Source organism: Ptychodera flava, chromosome 11, assembly GCF_041260155.1.
Source record: "Ptychodera flava strain L36383 chromosome 11, AS_Pfla_20210202, whole genome shotgun sequence".
Taxonomy (NCBI): Eukaryota; Metazoa; Hemichordata; class Enteropneusta; family Ptychoderidae; genus Ptychodera; species Ptychodera flava.
Genome location: NC_091938.1, coordinates 8,773,180 through 8,795,653, shown reverse-complemented (window position 1 = coordinate 8,795,653; position 22,474 = coordinate 8,773,180). Strand labels below are relative to the sequence as shown.

Below are 22,474 nucleotides of genomic sequence, written 5' to 3'. Positions count from 1 at the left end.
TACCTGTTGTAAAGAACAACCACCCTACATGTCAAATAACGCCTTACAAAAAGTATTGACACATAATATGTCACCAAGTGGAAGATATGTTGCAGAATCTATATATCAGGTATTTTAAATATAAAAAAAATGCAGTCTTTTTTAAAGTTCTAGTTTTAGGTTTTATTCACAGTCACACGACAAAATGAAAAGGTATAATTTTCATGCATAATCTCAAGGTTTTTGTACATTTTACACCTTAGTAACCGGACAAAACTTTGGCAGTCTTATTCCACTCTCTTACATGCAGCTTTAAATTTTTGCATTGAATAAAGTAAAAACGAATGTCAAACAGTAAGAAACGTACTGACATAAATACACTTGACTTTGTAGCTCAGCTTGAATACACCTTCAGCATTCAGCATGTAGGTCTGTCTTTTGTGATGACAAAGGTCTGTCTCACAAACTGCCAATCATCTTCTGGATTTAGAAAAATACAAAAACCACTCAAACTTGCAAACACTCCTTCATTTCCCCTACTTGATTCAACAGTGCTCCTGTGCCATTCGTTTTTCAATTTCCCTTGACACATATCAGCCTCCTCCTCAATATAAAATACCACTATCTCATAATCTACAAGCAAAACACTAAAATCCGGATTCCTCCAGGCGAATGAGATAAAAACACTGATAACCTTTATCAATATGACTTCCGTTACCATGGGAAAGAAAACAGAGCCATGCTTGTCGAAGATGATTCATATTCAAGCAGTGAAATTACATCGTTTCTCGGCATACCGTTGCACCTACCTGGATCAAAATGAGAAGACCACGTTAACCTGTGATCAAATATTGATAGTCCGAGTCAGATGAAACCTTCCAACGCTGATGAGCATTGATGAGATGTTTAAATAAAAGGACAATCTTCCAAGTCCCACTGGGTCTTGAAAATAATATGATGGGCAGCCCAAGATCGGAGCTTCTCCAGATTCTTTTGGCGACTTCCAAATATGATTAGCAGCATAGAGACAGGCGCTGAGCAGTCTGCTAATTTACCCTCATCTACCTCGATTCCTGTTTGTGTGTCAGGCACAAATTGCAAATTTGAAGAGATTGCATCTCAAAAGGGTTAGCAAAATAGGGCAGACTATACCACTAAAAAGTAGGGATGTCTGGGTGATATTGACGTAAGAAAAAAAATCGAAAATATACAGTTTCTTATACGCTGATCAATTTTCTTGTCTGAATATAGATTTTTTGTTGTTCTGACAAATAGTATTCTCATATCGTAAACGTTACCCGTTACTATAAGAACACAATTGCTAATTTTTCCAGAGAGGCTGTTATTTCCTTTGATATTCTTTTTCTCCTCCACAACTAAACTTACATGCACATACAGTGTGTAAAGAAACAAAACCTTTTACGCTTAACTTGTATGTGCAGTCATGGTGAAAGTCGTATTATAACAGACGATATACGCCGGCTGATCCTAATGGGCTTTAGTCTATACATTCATTGATGTAGCAAACTTGAGCTGAAAAAAACATTTAACGCTCCATTAGCTGTAATTTTTGATATGTTTCTATTATTCTGTTTGTTAAATGCAGTTTCTTGTTCTACCTCCAAAATAATGTCAACATGCACTTAAATTTATTTGTCAACAGTAATATTTCATTAATTCATATTTTGTATAGCACTTCATGCAATTTGTATTGATAAGTTTGGTTTTTTTGACATAGCTAATATTGCTTATACTTACGTACAGGAGAAGAAAAAGAAATTTTAATTGTTTTGGAGATAACAAAACAACGAAGATTGATATCGAGTTGGTTCAAGCTCATGTTCCTTACAACCAACATGATAGTTTCTTCGATTTGACAACAGTGATCTAGATTTATTCTACAACCTGTACATAGTTACATGTACTGGCTTTTTATTTGATCTTCTCCTTCATAATTTCAGATGGAAGAAATGTATTTACCATAAAAAATACTCGAAAAATTATGTGTACACCATCTATGATGATTTAAAAATTGTGAAAACACGTGATTGTATTAAAAATAATAGTTTCTTCAATATGCAAATTTCAAAATCAACGGTATTATTACTGAGCTCAAATTTATTTTTAAAAGTATACATGTAGACTTGGACAAAATGAACTAGTTTGAATGTACACGAAGGAAGGAGATTGCCGTAGTGACAGACGAACGAATGATTAAATTTCTGTTTGACAAGTTCTGTGGAATCCACACGTTATTAACTTTGCATTCAGCCGTGAGAAAAGTACTTAAATAGGCTTTTCATTTTAGTGGACATGGCTATAAAAAAACTGCAAAGTGGATTTATGGGAATCTCTGGCTGCAAGCAAATGTTTGTCATCACATAGAAAAGGGTCTATGATGAAAGCAGCTTGTTCAAGGTTGAGGTCATGTTGTGAGAGACGTCAACATCACACGACAGCTGTATTGCACGGTACATAATATATGAGTTTTGAGTGGGAAGACAGCGTCACGTTTGATAAAATTTTCATTATTTTTTGTCTTATAAAACATTTTTTCCCCCTCTTCTTCCCTCAGGTATGTTAAAACAAAAGTAGCAGCCATGCAAACACAAACCACTGTACATTGTATACAATATACAAATTGTTTTTGTTGACCCATGATTGTCAGAACAGATTGCCAAATTTGGATGTCAACAATAACATTGGGTGTTTACGTACCTGTACACAAATGTACACCAGTGTTTTGAGATGATCTCCGAGTATTTTGAAATGACTTAGGAATGGAGCACACCATGTAGAAAGTAGAATAAATGTATTCACGGAGTAGATTTGTGTTTTCAAAACAGAAAAGAAACACTAGAAAATAAATAAACTGTTCTACCTAAACTTCAAAGCAGTAAATTTCTACAAGTAAAAACTGTAAGTCAAACTTTCTTAAAACCAAATTGTTGGCTAAAACTCATTGTTCTTATTGAATTATTTCCAAACAGCTAATCAGGCAGAGCATTGCCCTGGTTTCAGACTGTAAATGATGATAATTTACTAATCAGCTACAGCATTCCGAGCAGGTGCACATCTCAAGAAACTTCAGAGAGTCCAGTATACTTGTTTCTTGATTAGATGATAAAGTTATAACTTGGCATTTAAACAAAGCTGCCTTTTTTTTTTGCGCACTTTGAAGAATACATTCATTTTAATTCCTGAATATGCATAAAGATAAAAAGAATGTTTACTTTTAATTCAAATCACAAGTTATAGCACAGCAAATGATGGCAAGTTGCTCTTAATTTTCAGTTTTATCAGAATCTGTTGCAAGGGAACTTTTAACCTGAGTGACGAGATTTGTCTCGAAAAATACTGAAAAATTTATTCCATCAGCTACCGCAGTAAACAGAACGAAATCATCTGTCAACATCACCTGCCATTTTTCACGTGATAATTTCCACCACCTCTGCTTGTTGTCATAAAAACCATATTGCTCAGCTGGCTGATACATGTACATGTAGTCTAGATAACCATCCAATCTGAAAGACACTGGGTCCAATTTTGTCTAATAAATTTTTCTAACATGTAATGATTTCTCCGTGATTTCTTCGCCAAAGAACAGAAAGTTCAGTTGTTGTAAAAAAAGCAAGAAAATCTAAGAAAAAGTGCCACATCTAGAAAAGCAAAAAATATGCATCAATTTTTGAGTAAACCGAGTTTTATTCTACAATTTCTTTTCCCAAAATAGCCCTTTGTATAATACACTGCCTGATCCCATCTGCAAATGCTTTAGAAATCAGAAAGTTGCCACTTTGTTGGAATTTTTTACTCTCATTTCCTTACATCACTTCCACATTTCAGTTCCCTGAATGATCACCCGTGTACAGACCGTGTACAGACCGTGTACAGACCTATCCATGGAGAGTCCTTCGGGAGCTCTCCTGCTCAATTAAATCAGCCATATTGATTTTACAGACTGTTCAATTTGACGAGGCTTCCCCGCACAGCATACAAATCATTGACGGCAATCTGTAAATCACAACGTCCACACACTGAACTAATTTACGCACCCTTTTCGGGCCACTGTTGCGAAAGTCAACTTCAGTAAATAAATGTTGCCTTGCTTTGTGTATTAACCCTTTGAGTGCCAAAGTCAATTTTTGTCGCCTACATCAAACTAGTCTATGCATAAGTCAACTTTTTGCTAAATTTTGCTAAAATTTAGATAAACATCATAAGCAAAAAAATGTGATGTTCATTTGGTCCAAAATAGTCAAAAAAAATTACATAAAAATTCACAAATGCAGCGCTCAACGGGTTAATCACAGTACGGTTACATGAGCTTTTAATCTACATACATGTAAATGAAGAATATTTACACTAAATCTGCACAGTTTCTATATTTTTAAGAAAATACTTGTATTGGGTTGGATGAGAAGTAGCTGGATAGAAATGGTGGTCAATTTTGTACACGTACAGTACATCAGTACATTTCTGTATTTCCAACATATTTCCAAAATCAATACCTTGAATTTTTGTCCTTCACCTCATCAATAGCCATAGTCACTTCAGATATAATAAATTAATATAGAATATGACATCAAATCAATTCCAGCAATCGTTATCATTTAAGGCAAGTAACAGCAAATCGATATTGATATACACAACCTGTAGACATAGATGTGCTTTTACTGGCAGAGGACAGATCATGTAGGTGTTTAAATACAATACATGTATGTTTGCTGCAGGAAAAAATTTCATAAGTCATGAAATCAATGTTTGGAAAAAAGATAAATATCAACTGACTACCAGATAAAAAATTACTATCCATGTACTACATACATATCTATCTTATCACAACCATGCATTGAGGTATTTCTCCATTTCTCTAATTATTTCATATATACATGTACAGGTTATCTGGCAGTCACTAGATCTTATTGCTATCTCTTCATTGTCTCTTGTGCTTCATTTATCACTAGCCTGCCCTAAAACAAACAAGTGACTGTGAGAATACATTAGAGAGTTAAAGTCATTTCTAAGCCAGGTTTGTCCTCAAAGATTTAAAGTAGAACTGGTTCACAGATCAGATATTTTTTGTGAAGAAACCATTTCTCGCAATTTTTTTTTTGACCAACTATTTCTCGCTACTTTCTCCAGCTCCAGTCCCTCCAATTCCTTGGGAAATTTTGGGGAAAATTCTCCATCATTTACATACATACTGTACATGGAACAATTACTGCGCTCAACCACCCATTCCATTCATCAATCAATCAATGAAGGCAGCCTCCATTTCATTTGGGTCAAAGGTCAAATCAAGACCACTTGGAACTGGAGAAAGCGGAATGTCCTTGATTCAACGTACATGTGCCCATAGCATTTTTGAAACACCATACGCTGAGCAAAAGATTTCTATATGCTACAATGCAATACATTAACATTTAATAATAACAGAGCAGGTTACGGTTATTTATAGGGTATTGAAAGCAACAGACTGTTGAATTATCTTAGCGACTAAACTGCATTGTACTTCCATACCATATCATTATTCGAAGAGATGTTCAAAACAGTGACTGATGTACTATATGTACACCAAGAAAAACAACAACAAATGGTTTTTTTATCACGTTTATGTTTTGTTCTGATGCAACATTTGGTAACCCTTTGACCCCATTTCCCTGTGTACGGGTCCAATTTTGCCACAGAAGACAATGGGATTGGTCCAAACCATGTTGATGAAAGGGAGTGAGTGTGGTTCTATAATAATTGTATTAACACTGGCCATTGATCAATCTTGTTGGTACTACTTATCTCACCAGTAACTGAGAGCAAGACGAAAAGCAGCCCTTCAAAGTAATTATTCATTCTTATACTGTAAGTAATGCGTCTAAACATTAAAATTTCTGAAAATCTTTTGAAAACTTTCATATTTGTTTTTTGCAAGATTACAACACTCAGGTGCGTTGCGTCAGCAAATTTCAGAACAAGGTTTTGGTACAATTGTTTTACTATCTTGGTTTTACACAAATGAGTGTACAAAGAACACTGAAACATACGTGAGAAAATGTTAATTATAGACGGATGCCCAATTAGCAGAAAACTACCCCGTCAGCAATTCTTTGATTTGATTATGAAGGAATTTTCCCCCGTGTACAGCTTTTCCTTCATGTCTTCCTTCGGTTTCCAAGATGCTACACAGTCATTCACATGTCTGAGAAAGGTAGCCAAGCCCTGGCATACAATTGCATGGGTACTGTATGGCGCACTGCACTGCCAGCAACGAGCGACCGTATCTTTCTGCACAAGATATCAGTAGACAGACATATCCCATATGAAAATTGACATTCATAAATGGAACATAAAACATTCAAAAAGTTGAAATCGACACCAAGCTGGTGTCATCTGAAGACATTTACAGAAAAGACAAGACTGCATACTTCATCACGGGCGCACAGAAGGGCGCGCATTCACAACATATGGTCGGTTGGTCCATCGATCGCAGGTCACAGCTATCTTTTCCACTGCAAATGTAGCTTGAGATGATGCAACACCGGGTAGACCTACACTACACAGGTGATGCAACAGAGGGCAAAGCTTTAGAAGGCACTACCTTTACTATCTTATCTTATCCAGTGCAGATAAGATGGATTGCTCATTGCCCTGTTCAAGGTGATCAGAGGGTCAGCTGAGGTCAAACAAATAAACAATCACCCAGGACATCAACACCTCTGTGAAAAACAGTTCTCGGGCTTTACTCAAAACTTGTAAAAATTTGAAATACTCATTAATTAGAATGATTAAAAGGTAAAAGAATGACACAACTGTAACAGGGTGATGTTGTTTGAAGCTCCGTTAGCAATGATTTTACCAGACTAGTTGATAAGAAAGGACATGTAACTAAATACTATACAGATACATCTACATTGCCGTGGTTTTGACATTACTTGTCAAGACAACTTTCAAACGTGAAAGATGTCAAACAAGAGCTCTTTCCCACCTCAAATACACTACAAAGAGTGCACTTCCTGCTAGAATTTAGAGTTCTCAAATGGCTGGCTGGCTTGCCTTACTAACACATGCAGCATGACCTGACCTAAAATACTCCAGTCAATTTCGCTGACTGACAGCTGGACGGTCCATTGTGAAGATGGGGGTTAACAGAATCGCTTTGAGTATCAAATGACTGATGGGGTGACTTTCTACTTCTGCTTTTTTCAAAAGGCTGTCCCGGATGAATTATTCACAAACCCACGTGTCCTAGTTTCACACTGAATGGTGGCATACACATGCAATATGGCAGCCATAAAGTGAAAGCAATATAGATATGCCCCATTTTTACAGTGTAGAATTACCATTAGAATTCTCCAAACAAAATATACCTACTGGAAATAAGTCTGACGGGCAAAAAAATGAATGCCAATGGTTTGGGCCCTTCATTGACACTCAGCTTGTTGACTGCCAAGCACAAAGCATGGCCTTCTCTGTTTGCATTAGTCACCACAATGCTACATATTCATACAGAAACTCTCTCACTTCGTGGTATGCTACCCCAAACTTCTTGGGCAACCATATAAGCAACAGTCAATATACACTGACTTCCAGACTTCTCACAAATGGACTTTCACTTGAATACAAGCTTACTGTAAGACTGTAACCGCGTTTGGTAACGAATTACACACTGAATGTTTAGCGCGCACATTTTTCTAAAAACAATCCTAAGGAACACTATGACCTTAGAACCATACATGTGTTCTACAGTATTAATCGGGTCAATGATACATCCTTCAAAAGCAACTACAGGCCGGCCATCTTGATAACTGAGCCAAACACAGATCAAAGAAACACTATATACATACTTTTTATATCACAATTTTCTTGCAACAATCCTCTGTATCCTTCACTGAAACATATTGCCATTACAACATTGCAAATAGTTCTAAAATTTGAATGGGAGTTTTTTAACATTGATCTCTGAAATCCTAAAATGTGAAAATCAAAGTGGCCATCACTCAATATCAGGTCATGTTTGAAAGGGATATGTTGGTATATATGATGTTATATATTCAATTTATTTATTTATTAAATAAACACACAATACTTTGGTCTTTTCTCTTCCTTCAAGCAAGCTCATAACCTTGATACATGAAATTCCAGATACATCTCTTCGTTTGACCTTAAAGCGCAGTGGTCGTCGCGCTGCGCATCCTCCTAAGGGGGTCCCCCTCTGTTGTAAACAAATCCAAGAACGCCGCACATGTTACGGGTTGATTGTAATGTTTGCTATATTGCCGCTTGTTAAAATGGCGGCTGATCTGTCACAAGCATACCAACTAACCAAATGTAACACGCAATTAAAGGTCAATTAATCTAAGTTAAATATCTGCTGAATATTGAACAATAATTGCACGCTGGATTGAGATCATACTTGCTCATGATTTTCTTTAATCAGTTGAATGGGGCTCGGCTACTGATATCGCTCGAGCCATAGAGCTAGACGTACGCAAGTACGCATGTATACGCCAACAGACTATCAACGACTGGGCTCTAGTTTTCGACATCGCTAGCAAGGACGAGAGCTTTCATTTCAAGAGGCTCGACAGGCTCAAACTACAGAAATCTACAGCTCGCAGAGCAATGCCCGCTGCAGCAAGAAGCATCTCTACATCTGTTCCGTTCCGTGGTCTGTATGAACGTCCGTGTCAAACCGGGTATATGGCGCGCTACCTCGGCTGTGGAGAATCCAACTCAACTACAAAGTTTACCCCGTTTTGGGGTGCAAACGAGAATTCGGAGTACAGGTATCAAGTCAAGCGAAGGACCTTTCATAGGTCTTCTTGTTATGTGGGGTTTATCTCACTTGAAAGAGGTTTCAGACCTACCTGGCAATCAGTAGGTACAACAACGAAGTTTGCCCAGCACCGGTAGGCCTACACCAGGTAGCGGTTGGATCACTGCCATGACCGCGCGCGTGCACAGGACCGGGGCACAGGATCTCTCGATACGTCTATGCAATTTTCCTGCCAAATGCCGCGAAAACCCGCTCGTTTTGTCTATTGTTTCCTGTCATTTTACTATTTCTTACCACGTAATACTATGAGAAGTAAGACATGGTGATCAACAGTTGGTTGTGGGCCAAGTCGTCGCGGGCCGGCCGGTACGTTGTGGGACCGGATTCTCTATATCCGTGTACGTCAACGCGGTGACCGTCTCCCAACAACATCTCCCGTGTCATGCTCTGGCTTGCCGATCATGGTCTTGAGTGTAATTTTTTGTGGTAGGCATTGTGCTTGTTGCTGGTCTACATATATAGGCAATGTTGATCATTTTAGTTATGTATTTTCACTGTACTGTACATAGCATTGTGTACAACCAGCGTGATCGCGCGCGATCAAACCTTTTTGAATACTGTGTCTGCGTACAGTAAACTCAGCGACATAATTTGCTGAGTGTAGTGTCCCAATGTTCGTAGCTCTACACGAGTTTATAGATAGAAATACACCACTGAAGTTCGTTTCCGATCTTAATATTTTACTATTGCATGATGTTGAGTCTTACAAAGGCCTTAACAAAGTTGCGGACTGCTCCCATCTCACTCCTATTGAAGTTGAGAAGACTTATGTTTACAAAAATTTATGTTTATCAACAAAAAAATCACGCACGCGCAGCGCGACGACCACTGCGCTTTAACATAATTCGCCTGTTCGACAATACCATGAATACTTTAGGGACCGTTCAGTTTTTACGGCCGGGTGGGGCCGGCAAAATCCAGGGGGGGTCATCATAATTTGGAATCCGCAAAGGGGGGTCATCGCTTTTTCACTGGTAGGAAAGGGGGGTCACCACATTTTCAAAACATAATACCAACAATAAAGTTCACTTTATGCCATGGCCATGATCGACCCTCTTTACAGCACTGGTACGAGGGTGCACGTGGTTTTTTGTATCGAAACACTGTGGGCTGGGCTATGTACTGAGCTGATTGAGTGAGTGTCGTCGGGGCCTGGGTTGAGAATACTGTCCCAACATGATGCGTTTCAAACATGTAAAATTGGACCAGCGCACATCAAAACGATGTTCAGAGTGGATGCGCTCGCGGTTAGGCCCTAATACGGGATGATGCAATCAGGAAGTAACGTTACCGCTAATATTCTGTGAGGTCACTGGCAAATACTTGTCTGTAAACAACAGTCATCACTGACCACAATATCGCTATGGGTACGGGTTGGAGAGTCTATGATAGTCTGAAATCAACCTTGCACAATTCCTAACGAAAGCCGTCTTACATACACTTATTACACACGGTACGAATGTCCATATCGAATACACGCGCGGCCGACCATAATTCAAGCAACATTTCGATTCCTCGATCAAATGAATGACAGGCAGTGATCAGACGTCAACAAACCAGCGCGCCTTTAGCTAGTATTACCATGCCACAGCGCACGTGGCTTCCGAGTTTAGCACAACAGAGAAGCGATCCCGTCTGTTAATGAAAAGAAAGTTGAAGTGTGTCTTCGTCCGAAAACATGTGCGAAGCATGGACGAAAAACAGCATAATATTTGAACGTGCAATCGACAATGACAACGAGCAAATGTTACGTACACACTGTACATTGAAGTTTTTCTCCTTGACCTGTGGAATGAAGGTGGAATGTCAATTTTTAATCCTAACAGACGACCGGCCTAGACGCAACATTAGACAGTAGAACTCACCCGATTCGCCAAAATTTCTGCTCAGTTGAGAGTGCGATATAGCTTCAGCTCTGTTTCGCTGGTTTCACAAACACAGTTTACCACATATGGTATGTCAACTCTTTGCTGCCGCCATTTTTGAAATGTGATGGTGAGCCGCACTCGCTCACTCCAGCTGCCTTATTAGCATAATATTGACAGGATTCAAGCTAGCGGTGGAGGTGTGTCTTCATTCTACAACTGTGATTGGCCACAATCTTGGATTAATTAGGAGGGCAAATGGGAAATGGCGCGAAATGGTCTCGAAGTAGCCCTGCGCTGCAGCTTTGTACCGCGTGTATCGTGCTGCGGTGTGTTTCCCGGCGTTTATACGGCCTCCCACTACATGTGGGAGGCCGTATATGTGGGAGGCGTATAACGCAGGGAACACACAGCTAGTCTGGAAGATGAATAACGCTATTTTAACCTTGTCCCTCCATCAATTTCAAATTTGATGGAGCGATTGAGAATTTATTGTGTTCATCATACTCATTTTTGAAGCGGTAGCGTAATAAAAAGTTTTAATTATAGAATTTTAAACTTCAGAAAGCTAAAGTTACTAATATCATAAGACAGACACACCACAGTGAATGAATTTACGCGTTGATTAGGGGAGAACCATTTGATTTCCTGGGGGGTATGGAAGATTTTGAGAAAAAAACATGTCACCAGGTGAGATAGAAGGAAAAAAAATTGATACTGTCATGGCCTAAGAAAAAATTGTCATAACAGACAGAAATGAAAAAAATTGTCACAATGCGCTAGAAATCAGCAAAATTTGGAAACCTTATTCTCATGTATTCTTTGCCAGCGCGCCGCCATAGGCGGCGCAAAACCACAAGCAATTCTTATGGGTTTTTTTCCCAGCACTTATGATATAAGCATGCACTACATAGGTCTACTTTACACCTCAGTACACTCAATGTTTTCCTTACCTTTTCTGACCCAAGAAATCATATTTCAGGATTTCTGTTGCAATATCTCAATGGCATAGGCACTATCTAAAGGGGACTATTTGACTTCTGTAAATTGTGAAAATTTAAAACACAAGACAGGAGTCAATAAACTAGACTGTTAAAAACAATATATTATTCTCTCAATATAAATATGTTAGAAAGATGTACAAGTTGACAATGAAAAATTGAGGAACAGCAAATATAATGAAATACAATGTGTGAGCCTTGTTTCTCTGACCACAAAAGATAATATCTTCCCTGAGAACTTACATCGATGCTTGGTCATATCATGTTAATTATGATATGACACCACACACCGGATCGTGGTGAACTCTCTCAATAACTAATCTGGCTTCTCCTCTTTGAGGACGAAGATGACTTAATAATCACACAACCAAGCGGAGGGGATACAAACAAGAGAGCGACTGATGAAGGAACCCCATTTTTGGTTCTTAAACAGCGTTAAGACAGTTAAGACGAATCACTCAATCAACAAACCTGTTTACCGGGGACCGGGATTCACCGGTGTCTCGCCATGTATTCGGAGGAATGTAAGGGGAAGGGGTCACTAAAAAAATTGAAAACTTCAGTGGAGCGTTACTCAAAATGTGGAGAGGAAGAAGGGGGCGGGGTTACTCAATTTTTATGTGCGAAATGAATTGAAACACCTCTCAGATTGCACCATGGCACACATCCATTTCTCAAAATTTTCAATGCGAGAGGGGGGCACCCCCCTCTCGTGTTCTCCCCTTGGGTCCTCTAACAGTTTTACTGGTAAAAGACAAATTGACAATACCTCTTGGATTGCACTTTACTGCACAGTGGCGCACATCAATTCCTCAAAATTTTCACAGGATCTAGGACAAAACTGAACTGTTGTGAATTCATCCTTTATCATCACAGAAACATGTTTTAATTTACCTCAGTTCAATGACCATTTTGACAGTTAAACTTACCATATTCAGGCTTTTCATTAGAAGCTGGCAGCTGGAGAAATGGCACAAGAAGGTCACAGATTTTCCGTTCCTGTATATTCATTTGTCTTCAGTCTCTGGCAAACAGAACTGTTTTTCACAAATTGTATTGTCATTGTTCGGTTGTTGAATATTGTGACTCAAATACTGATCATGTAAAAATATCAGTGTTCAATGTCATTTTCAAACAGTTTAACCGAGTGCAAAATAAACTGAAACTCCTCTCAAATTGCACCATTAAATACTGTCAATTTCTCAAAATTTCCAATACGAGAGGGGAACCCCCCTCTCATGCTCTGCCCCTTGGGTATTCTAACAGTTTTACTTATTAAAAAATTAAAAAACACCTCTCAGATTGCACCAGACTTCACCATTGCACACATCAATATCTGAAAAATGTCCATGCAAGATAGTAGAAAGCCCCCGTGACACTTTCCCCCTAAGCCTCTCGCGTGTTCTCCCCCTGTACTTTCAAATTCTGCCCGGTCAGATATCCTAGTGAAAACCCTGTCATAATATCCATCCAAATTAAACAATATACTATATGGTTTGATACTGCGTGAGCTTTTATATCTTTATTTTATTGTGACTTTGAATTTCATTTTGATGGGTTCACGTTTTTTGAACCATCATGAGTCTACGCAGGGTACATCAGGATTTCAAAGGTCTTTACTGTTGCTGTATTTTGTAAATTTTACAAGTACATGTATTGGTATTTAACTTTTGTAAGTGGGGGAATCAGTCAAAATTCAGAGTTAGAGAGGGAGGTTACTCAAATTCATCATGGTTGGCGAGGGTGGGTCACTCGAAATTTCGTTGAGATTACTTACTGCATCACTTCCCAAGTGAAATGAAAAACATGAAAATTTTACGTGGTTTTGCTGGATTAGGATAATCCTTCAATCCGATGCAGTGGAGTTGAAATACCTTTGCCTTCATGCATGAACGTTTTATTGTACCTTATTCATAAGGTGTTTGTGGCAAAATAAAAAGTACCTTAGCACTGACGGTGATGGCGCCCTTTATTTTTCCGAGATTTTGCAAACGCTGAAATATGAATAAAACGTTTTTACTAGTCTGCACACAAGGTTTCGGAAGTATGACAGTATAACATTGAAAATGTCTAAGCATAAGTTTGACCATAAATATTAATGAGGGAAGCCGTCTGGAACATGTCCAACGGTTACATCGAAGTACCACTGTATGGCGTCGATATTTCAGAGCTTTCAGAGCTTGATAGGATTTTGAAGGAATGCATCTCCCTAGCTGAAGGCTAGTACACCGTCTAGGTATGTCCTGGGTGATACGTTGGGAGATTTGTTTACCACTATATGAGGACTGTGGTGATGAACTTGCATTGAACGTGAACTTCAATGAAAACTCAAAAATGTATTGAGGTGGAAAATATACGCCGTTGCGTGTGTGTTAAACTTGTTCGATGTGTTTGTTTGCAGCGAATTCGACATTAAGAGTTATCATTTTCGGCATCACCATTGAACAGGCAATTTTGAAACCTAAAGAGCTATAATAATGAAACAGAGAATATATGTATACAATTTTTCTTATTATTTCAGACAAATGGGAGTCACATGGATAAAAAAATCTGATTATTTCCTGGAAAAAGATAAGTACATTATGTACTTATCTTTTTCCAGGAAATAATTAATTCCATTGTGCCACTTTGGCAGTAGATACATCTACAATCTTACATGTGCATGGAAGTTTTAATGTGGTTGTGCAAGTGTTGAACTGTTGTTATACTTGTGACCCTAGTGTTGGTTACCTTGTTTATGATCTTGGATAGCTGTTACATTCACGGCATAGGAGGATATTATCTGTATGTTATGGCAGCCTCTTTTCACGGAACCGTGAATTTTATGTTGGTGCTGTTTTACGACAAACTGTGAATTGCGTGAGTCGAATAGAGACAGCTTACTAGAGAGCAACATCTATGCTGTTTCTATTTAAAGTGCAAGACACTCCCCTTGAGTTGATACAGTAATCTTACTACCAATAGCACCAAGATAACAGTTCAATGTCGTTAGGATTGTGACTAGTGTCGGACACTGCTAAATGTACTTCATTTGAAAAGCTACCGTCGGTATTCGTGGTTCATCTTCAGCTATTGAGAAATATATTTTTCTATAACTCAAACGGGATTCGAACCCCCACACACTCACGGCAACATCGCCTAGCTGCTAGGCCTCACACAAAACCAGTCGGCCACCGTTTCCAACCCAAAAGAGTTGGTCACAGTAACCGACTTAGATGTTACAATCCTGTGCGCGACCATAGAGAAAGATAGATGTCTATATGTTTCTCTGTGGCGCGACCGAGCAACACAGTGTGCGAGGAGCAGACGACACACAGACACAGTACAAACACATATAGTAATCGGAAAAGCACGAAGCTTTTTACTGATTTAAAGATTATGAAGGACGATTTGCAATCTTTCAGTTCAACAAATGTCAAATATATTTACTTTTGATTCTTTGTCTTACATTTCAATTTTACTTAAAACCAACACATGCCTCTCTACTTACTGAATTAAAAAAGGATAATTCCGAGCCTTTTACCACTCGTCTTAAAAAAAGTTGCGCGCCCATCTTTCTTCAATTGCTTTCACGTTAACCATACTTTACCTCGTCTATCAATAGCAAGATCAGTGGCAAGAAACATTAACATGGCGTACATTTATCGTTCAACAATACTGTAACATTAACAAATTGTTAAAAAGTATAATGTAAGAATTAATCAATTCTGGATAATGAAATGCGGTTGTCCTTTAATGTTGCATTTTCATTATTTGATAATAACCTGAGAGCAACGTTAATAGCCAAAGCATGCAATAAAAATATATTTCATATTTTTCATTAATGGGTCAACATTCAAATTAAGCGTATTAGTAAGTCGCACCTGGCATATATACCAAACGTTCCACATACCAAAAATGTACAAACAGATGGTTCAGTTCTTCCTGTTGAAAATAACGTAGACCTTGCACACAATAACGGGACATCGCAATGAAAAAAAATTATTCTTTCTTTTTTTGTCGCCTTGATTTAAATTCTCAATTAATTCCCGTTTTTAATCTTATGTGAACGCATCGCAGAATGGAAATCCATATTGTCAGTCATGAACCATATTTGACACGACACAGGTTGTTTATAAAAAAACGCCCCCTTGCGAAACATGGAAAAGTTTGGTCTAAGAAAACTAACGTTCAGAGGGATATATAGATACGTCAAAACAAACTCCATTTGTTCAATTTATTTGCTCTTTGAAGGCCATGAAGCAGATGTTTTACTGATTATCTACTCAATCATCTTTCATCAGTTACAATAAAAACTGAATACCTTTTATTAGAGGGAAAACTGAATGGAAAATACAAGATGCACATGTATGGGACTATATAGTCCATGTATCGATTTAACACAACAAAAACGCAGACCGTAGACTGCCTGATCAATTAAAAATACATTGAATTCGTTATGTAACTTGAAGAAGTCCTACAAGAGGTCTTCCTGTTGTGTTATGTTTCAGGAAACATAGATTTCGAATTGGTAAGACGATGTAAGAAACATAAGATACAATCTTGTTACTGTTCGTTTAAGTAACATTATGTCGGCTACACGCAGCTATTATATATCATCAACCTGAATCCGGGCACAATTCGGCCAACCAATAAACCAATTTGCATTTTCAAAAAAGAAATCGAAATGGAGCTAATTTTCAATTTTCAAATGGTTTTGTCATCTTGATTATTAACTTTTAGGCCTATTTCTAAATTTAAAATCTTTGGGCTGAGATTGAAATATAGGAAACAGGTGTATACTGCTGTGAGGATGGCACTTTACGGCCATTCAAATTTCCCTCTGACAAACTCTATTTCCCACAATTCGTATTTCCGTTTTCTCAATTTCCAATATACCAAATGTCCGATTTTCCCATTTCATTTGGGGCGTGGCCCAGTATCTTTTCATACTATGGCGGAAATAACTGTATCGAATTGGAATTAAGGTGTAACATTTATCTCAGTGTGACCAAATGTACTAGGGCGGGGCTTGGTTACGATGATTGGCACAAGATACTTTTAAAAATTAGCGGGGATGAGGGACTGGTCAGTTTCTTCGGCCTTGGAGGCCGGTGGATTCATGGGGGTCACCCTGTTTTTCACTTTGGTGATGGGGTCACCTATTTTGAAATGCCCAATTGGGGTCAGTGTGTTTTTAAATTTCGACACGGGCTCATACTTGCCTAGTATGCATCGTGCTAGCCATGGATTTCATCATTCAGTTTCATTTTTCGGCGCTTCTTTCGGGCGCGTAACTTTACTAATATATAAGATTATGACGAAAATACCGCAAAGGATTCACGAGGACATTGGCGCAGCGTATCGCTCGACGCGAAGCGGAGGGTGATGCACGGCGCCGATGTCATAGTGCATCCTTTGCGGTATTTTCGTGATAATCTTATTATTATACATCTTACATTCTTCACTGGGACATCAAATTGTCTAGCTGTGCAGCTATCTGTTGGCGGGGTAGGTGCGTGGCTATGCAGGTCATCAAAAGGTCATCAAAGGTCAACCCCGCCTTTTGATGACCCGCATAGCGGCGCACGCTATACCCCGCCAACAATAGCTGCGTTTCCACAGCTACAAATTGTCAGAGTAGTGACCGCTTTAGTGCAATGTCAACATTTTTTCTTCCGATTTATAGTGCAAATGTAGAACGCTATCTCAGACGGCTTCTGCAAACTCTGGAGTGTGTGTACTAGTACTACACACGTACGTACAGAGCGCGCGAGGCTGAACAAACTGGCCAATCCCTAACATCGTCTCACATACTGGAAGACAAGAAAAAAGCTGTTCTTTGGTTGGTAGAGTGCACGTGCGGGTGCGCGTTCAGCCGCAGGAAATTCAAGAAATGGGTGATCGATAAAGGAAGAAGTCACCGCGAAATAGGTGTTCATCTCCAAAACGTTTTGCCCACGGCAAGTGGTATCTCTGAACGAACTGTTAGACGATGATGTCTCAAACATGATATCAAACGCCTTTAAGGTCAAGATTTGGATCGGGTTGGAACGGGTGCAATTTGTAAAGTGAGCCGGCATACGGATTAAAACTATGATATGAGGAGAACATCATTGCGTACACAGATTGACAGCTGAATAAATTGATCAGATAAAATTAAATGTGGATGCCGCGCTCTGATTGGGCTGATGACTGTCACAATTTTACACAATGTTCCAGTTTGCGGCGTTGACGGAAAGCGCGCAAAACCTCAGCAGGTCAGGTCAAACTGATTATATCGGCCTTTCCTTTCCGGCAGCCGCAACACTATTGTTCCTTGTATGTTCGTTACTCGATCCATTGAACGAGTTACCCGCCCAAATAACTGTCACATGCATTCCTAGGCCAAAGATAGATACTATCAGCTGCCACGCCCCAAATGAAATGGGAAAATCGGACATTTGGTATATTGGAAATTGAAAAAACGGAAATACGAATTGTGGGAAATAGAGTTTGTCAGAGGGAAATTTGAATGGCCGTAAAGTGCCATCCTCACAGCAGTATACACCTGTTTCCTATATTTCAATCTCAGCCCAAAGATTTTAAATTTAGAAATAGGCCTAAAAGTTAATAATCAAGATGACAAAACCATTTGAAAATTGAAAATTAGCTCCATTTCGATTTTCTTTTTTGAAAATGCAAATTGGTTTATTGGTTGGCCGAATTGTGCCACGGATTAACCTGCACCATTCGAATCCATAAATTGCTCTCAAAAGACCTTGAGCGATCTCTGTGAGCAGGTGAACTTTATTTGGTTGCAGTGAAACTGAAGAATTCCGGGTTTAAATTGAGAAAATTGCTGTAATACATCGCTGTTTTCTTCATTATCGGCACAATCGCCACAAGTAATGACGATATCCTCACCCTGGCATCGAAATTGAATAGTCAAATGTTGAGAAATGTATATCTTGTTACTATCACATTCAACACTCCAGTGCCTTGATATTTGGCGCGATAACAGTAATATAGGTAATATAGTAATGCAAGTGTGGTAACATGTTACACGTGCATCTATTTTCCAAATTTTGTAAAATAGCATCCGGAGGAAATTCGATCATTATTACTTCCTTTCAGCTGCTGTGAGTTATGACCCTTTTCAACAAGAGTAACCTCTCTATATGCAGATGTAGTCATTTTCATACGTATTTTCATCATGAATGGTTGGAGAATGGACGGCAACTCGTTCTGTGTATTTTTGGTGTTCCTGGCTCTGTTGGTACACTTTCATCGATGTGGCGGAGTGAAGACACAGAACAGCTATGGTCATGGTGCATTTCCCTTTGTTTACAGCCGGGAAATCTTGCTGAGCTTGCGTGACCAACAGGTGTCTGCTATTGTTTTGAATGCTAACTTTCCAGCTGATATTTTACGTACAACGATACACTCAGACGGTAACGACAATTTTACTGCAGGAACTCACAAGCGAAGAAAAGAGGTAGGAAGGGTGGTGTAAGACAAAAACTGAGACAGCGAAAATCCAGACTGCCATTACCAACTGTACTTCTAGCAAACGTTCGTTCTTTACGTGCAAAGGTCGATGAACTGCAAGCTAATGTAAACTACATGAATGAATATAAAATTCATGTCTGTTTGCTTTCACGGAAACTTGGTTGGATGAACAGGTTGGTGATCAAGATTTATTTGTTGATGGTTTCGGTACACCAATCCGTTTGGATAGAGACAAAGAGAAGACAGGAAAAGATCATGGCGGCGGAGTGTGTTTTTATGTAAATGAGCGATGGTGTAAAACCGTGACTGTCCGTGATGGAATGTGCACACCTGATATTGAGCTATTGTCTATTTCTCTTCGTCCGTTCTACATTCCCAGAGAATTTTCTCAATTGTTTTTCACTTTAGTCTACGTACACCCACGAGCGAATGTTTCTACAGCAGCTGAACACATATCAAATAATTTACAGAAATTGGAATCACTTGCCCCGGATGCTCCGAAGTTTGTACTTGGTGACTTCAATCATTGTGACTTTAGCAAGAGAGCAAAAAAATATCCACCAATATGTTTCGTGTCCTACTCGTTTTGATAAAATACTTGATAGGTGTTATGGTACAGTTCCTGACGCATACAAATCTTTTGCGTTGCCCTCTCTTGGATCTTCAGATCACAATGTTGTAATGCTTGCCCCTATCTATAAACCAGTCATTAAGCGGATTCGTAGAGTAACAAAAGCTGTGAAGAACTGGTCAGTAGACAGTATTTCTAGCTTACAGGCGTGTTTCGAATGTACTGACTGGGAGATGTTTTATCATTCTTGTATCGATTTTAATCAACTTGTCGATGTCATTTCTTCCTATATTTCATTTTGTGCGGATTCTGTTATTCCTACGAAAAATGTTAAAATTTTCCCCAATAACAAGCCATGGGTGACCAAAAAATTAAAGTCTATTCTCAACCAGAAGAAGAGAATCTTTTTTCAGGGTACATCAGGCGAGAAGCAGTTGATAAACAAAGAGGTCAAGAGAGCGATTAGGCAGGCAAAGTTAGATTATAAAAATAAAATTCAATCAAAGTTTCTTTCTGGTAACTTTCGATCTACTTGGCAAGGTATCAAGCATATGGCAGCAGTAAATAAGGTTACTCATTCAGAGTCAAAAGTTACACTAAATAACTTAGACTCAGCGGCGCTGCCAAAGGTCCTGAACACATTCTTCACTCGTTTGAAACAGAGGATTTTTCATCTCAAATCACAAATCTAAAACAGTCATTATCTCCTGAGTTAGGGATGTCTATTGAGACAGAGAAAGTAGCTAAAACTTTAAAATCATTAAATGTGAACAAAAGTCCAGGTCCTGATTGTATTTGTGGTCGCACCCTGAAGTTCTGTGCTGATCAGCTTAGTGTAGTCTTACAACACCTTTTCCAAGTTTCTCTTGATACAGTTAGTATTCCTGCCATATGGAAAAATTCTATAGTAGTACCAGTCCCAAAGAAAGCTAGCCCTAAAGAACCCAATGATTTTCGACCTGTTGCTCTTACTTCCCTGGTAATGAAAACATTTGAGAAAATAATTAAGTCCATTATTCTGACAAAGGTTGGCAACAAACTAGACCCCCTACAATTTGCATATCGACCGGGAAAAGGTGTTGAAGATGCTAAGCTTTTCATTCTCAATACACTGTACAAACACTTAGAAAAAACAGGTGCTCATGCAAGAATCCTTTTCGCAGATTTCTCCAGTGCTTTCAACACAATCCAACCCCACATCCTTGCAGAAAAACTCTTAAAATTTAATTTTAGCAATCAACTTGTACTTTGGATTATTGACTTTCTTACAAATAGATCACAAAGGGTGTTTGTCAATGGTATTTTGTCAAGTATCATTCAAACAAATACAGGTTCTCCTCAGGGTTGCGTTCTGTCTCCTCTGTTGTACATCCTTTATACTGACGATTGTAGAAGTACACATGAAGGTAGCCATCTTGTTAAGTTTGCTGACGATAGTGCTCTGCTTACACTTCTACAGGGATCAGAATGTCATCATGGTCCCGCTCTTAGTGAGTTTGTTGAGTGGTGTGATAATTCGTATCTAAACTTAAATGTTAAGAAAACTAAGGAAATGATAATTGATTTTAGGAGGCAAGAACGCAACCCTCCTACGTCCATTGTTCACGATCAAGAAGTCGAGATTGTTTCGAAGTATACATACCTTGGTTCAATATTTGACAACAAATTGAAATGGGATCATAACACCGATGCTATACTGAAGAAGGGGCAGCAAAGATTGTACTTTTTAAGGAAACTGCGTTCATTCATGGTTGATAGACAAATTTTATCTCTTTTTATAAATCTTACATTGAAAGCGTTATCTCATTTTCATTCATTTGTTGGTATCAAAATCTGTCTGTTAAAAACAAAACTTCACTTGATAGAATTGTTTCACTTAGCTCAAAACTAATTGGTATACCCCAGAGAAGTCTTTCTACGTTTTATAATCAGCAAGTACTCAGGAAAGCCCACTCAATTCTTTTGTCTAGTGATCATATTTTATCAGCAGAGTTCGACACACTTCCCTCTGGTCGGCGTTTTAGATACCCGGCTTGCAGGTCAAACCGGCGCAAGTTGTCATTCATTCCAACCGCTGTGCGGCTTTTAAATGATTCCTAAACTGTTTTTTGTATAGTCCTGCGTCTCCTACCATTTTGTAAATTTGTGTTATATGTTTTTGATGTTGTATTTGAGCCACGCTTTTTAATTGCCCGTGTTTGGGATAAATAAAGTTCTATTGAATTGAATTGAACATAAGCGTTACTTACAGACTAACCTGTCCGAAGAAGACGTAGCTGTAAGGCAGTAAAGAAACCTGTTAGTTTTAAGAGTCATGAAAATAATAATGCGATAGAATTATATCATAAATTTGGTGATATCATCAATTTATTACCATACCAAAACGAATTTCGAAAGACTTGACTGATGTCACAGCAAAACTTGCTAAGATTGATCACTAATTCTGAAAAGGAAAAAGTGACAGAGATGTAGTGAATTCTGAGTCATTGTGGCATAGCTTACAAAAATATACGTGGCAAGAGTATTTCGACCATCATGTGGCGTCCTTGTTGTCACTGATTTTCGTGTAGGGAGGGAGGGCGGTTTCAGGCCGTAAATAATGACGACTCCCTTATATACAACGCATTACAAACGCATTACAAACTTGATGACCAATAAAAAAATTTGCACTGCTACTCCATTTGAAAAAAAAATGATGCAGGTGTGTTGCTCCCATACCCACTTCCTCCATACCCCCCCCAAGAAATCAAATGGT

At 38.6% G+C, this 22,474-nt stretch overlaps 1 protein-coding gene across 2 annotated transcripts in view; it reads right to left on the bottom strand.

The window, feature by feature from the left end:
* LOC139143450 (carbamoyl-phosphate synthase [ammonia], mitochondrial-like) overlaps window positions 1-10,862 on the bottom strand; it is a 74,070-nt gene extending 63,208 nt beyond the window's left edge. The window contains exon 1 of one of the 2 annotated variants that reach the window (XM_070713780.1): window positions 10,678-10,862. The gene's annotated coding sequence lies outside the window, so the exon portion shown is untranslated. Of the gene's footprint in view, window positions 1-788; window positions 1,077-10,677 lie in introns of those variants that run through there. The other variant, XM_070713781.1, reaches the window with a different exon arrangement.
* Window positions 10,863-22,474: the final 11,612 nt, after the last annotated feature.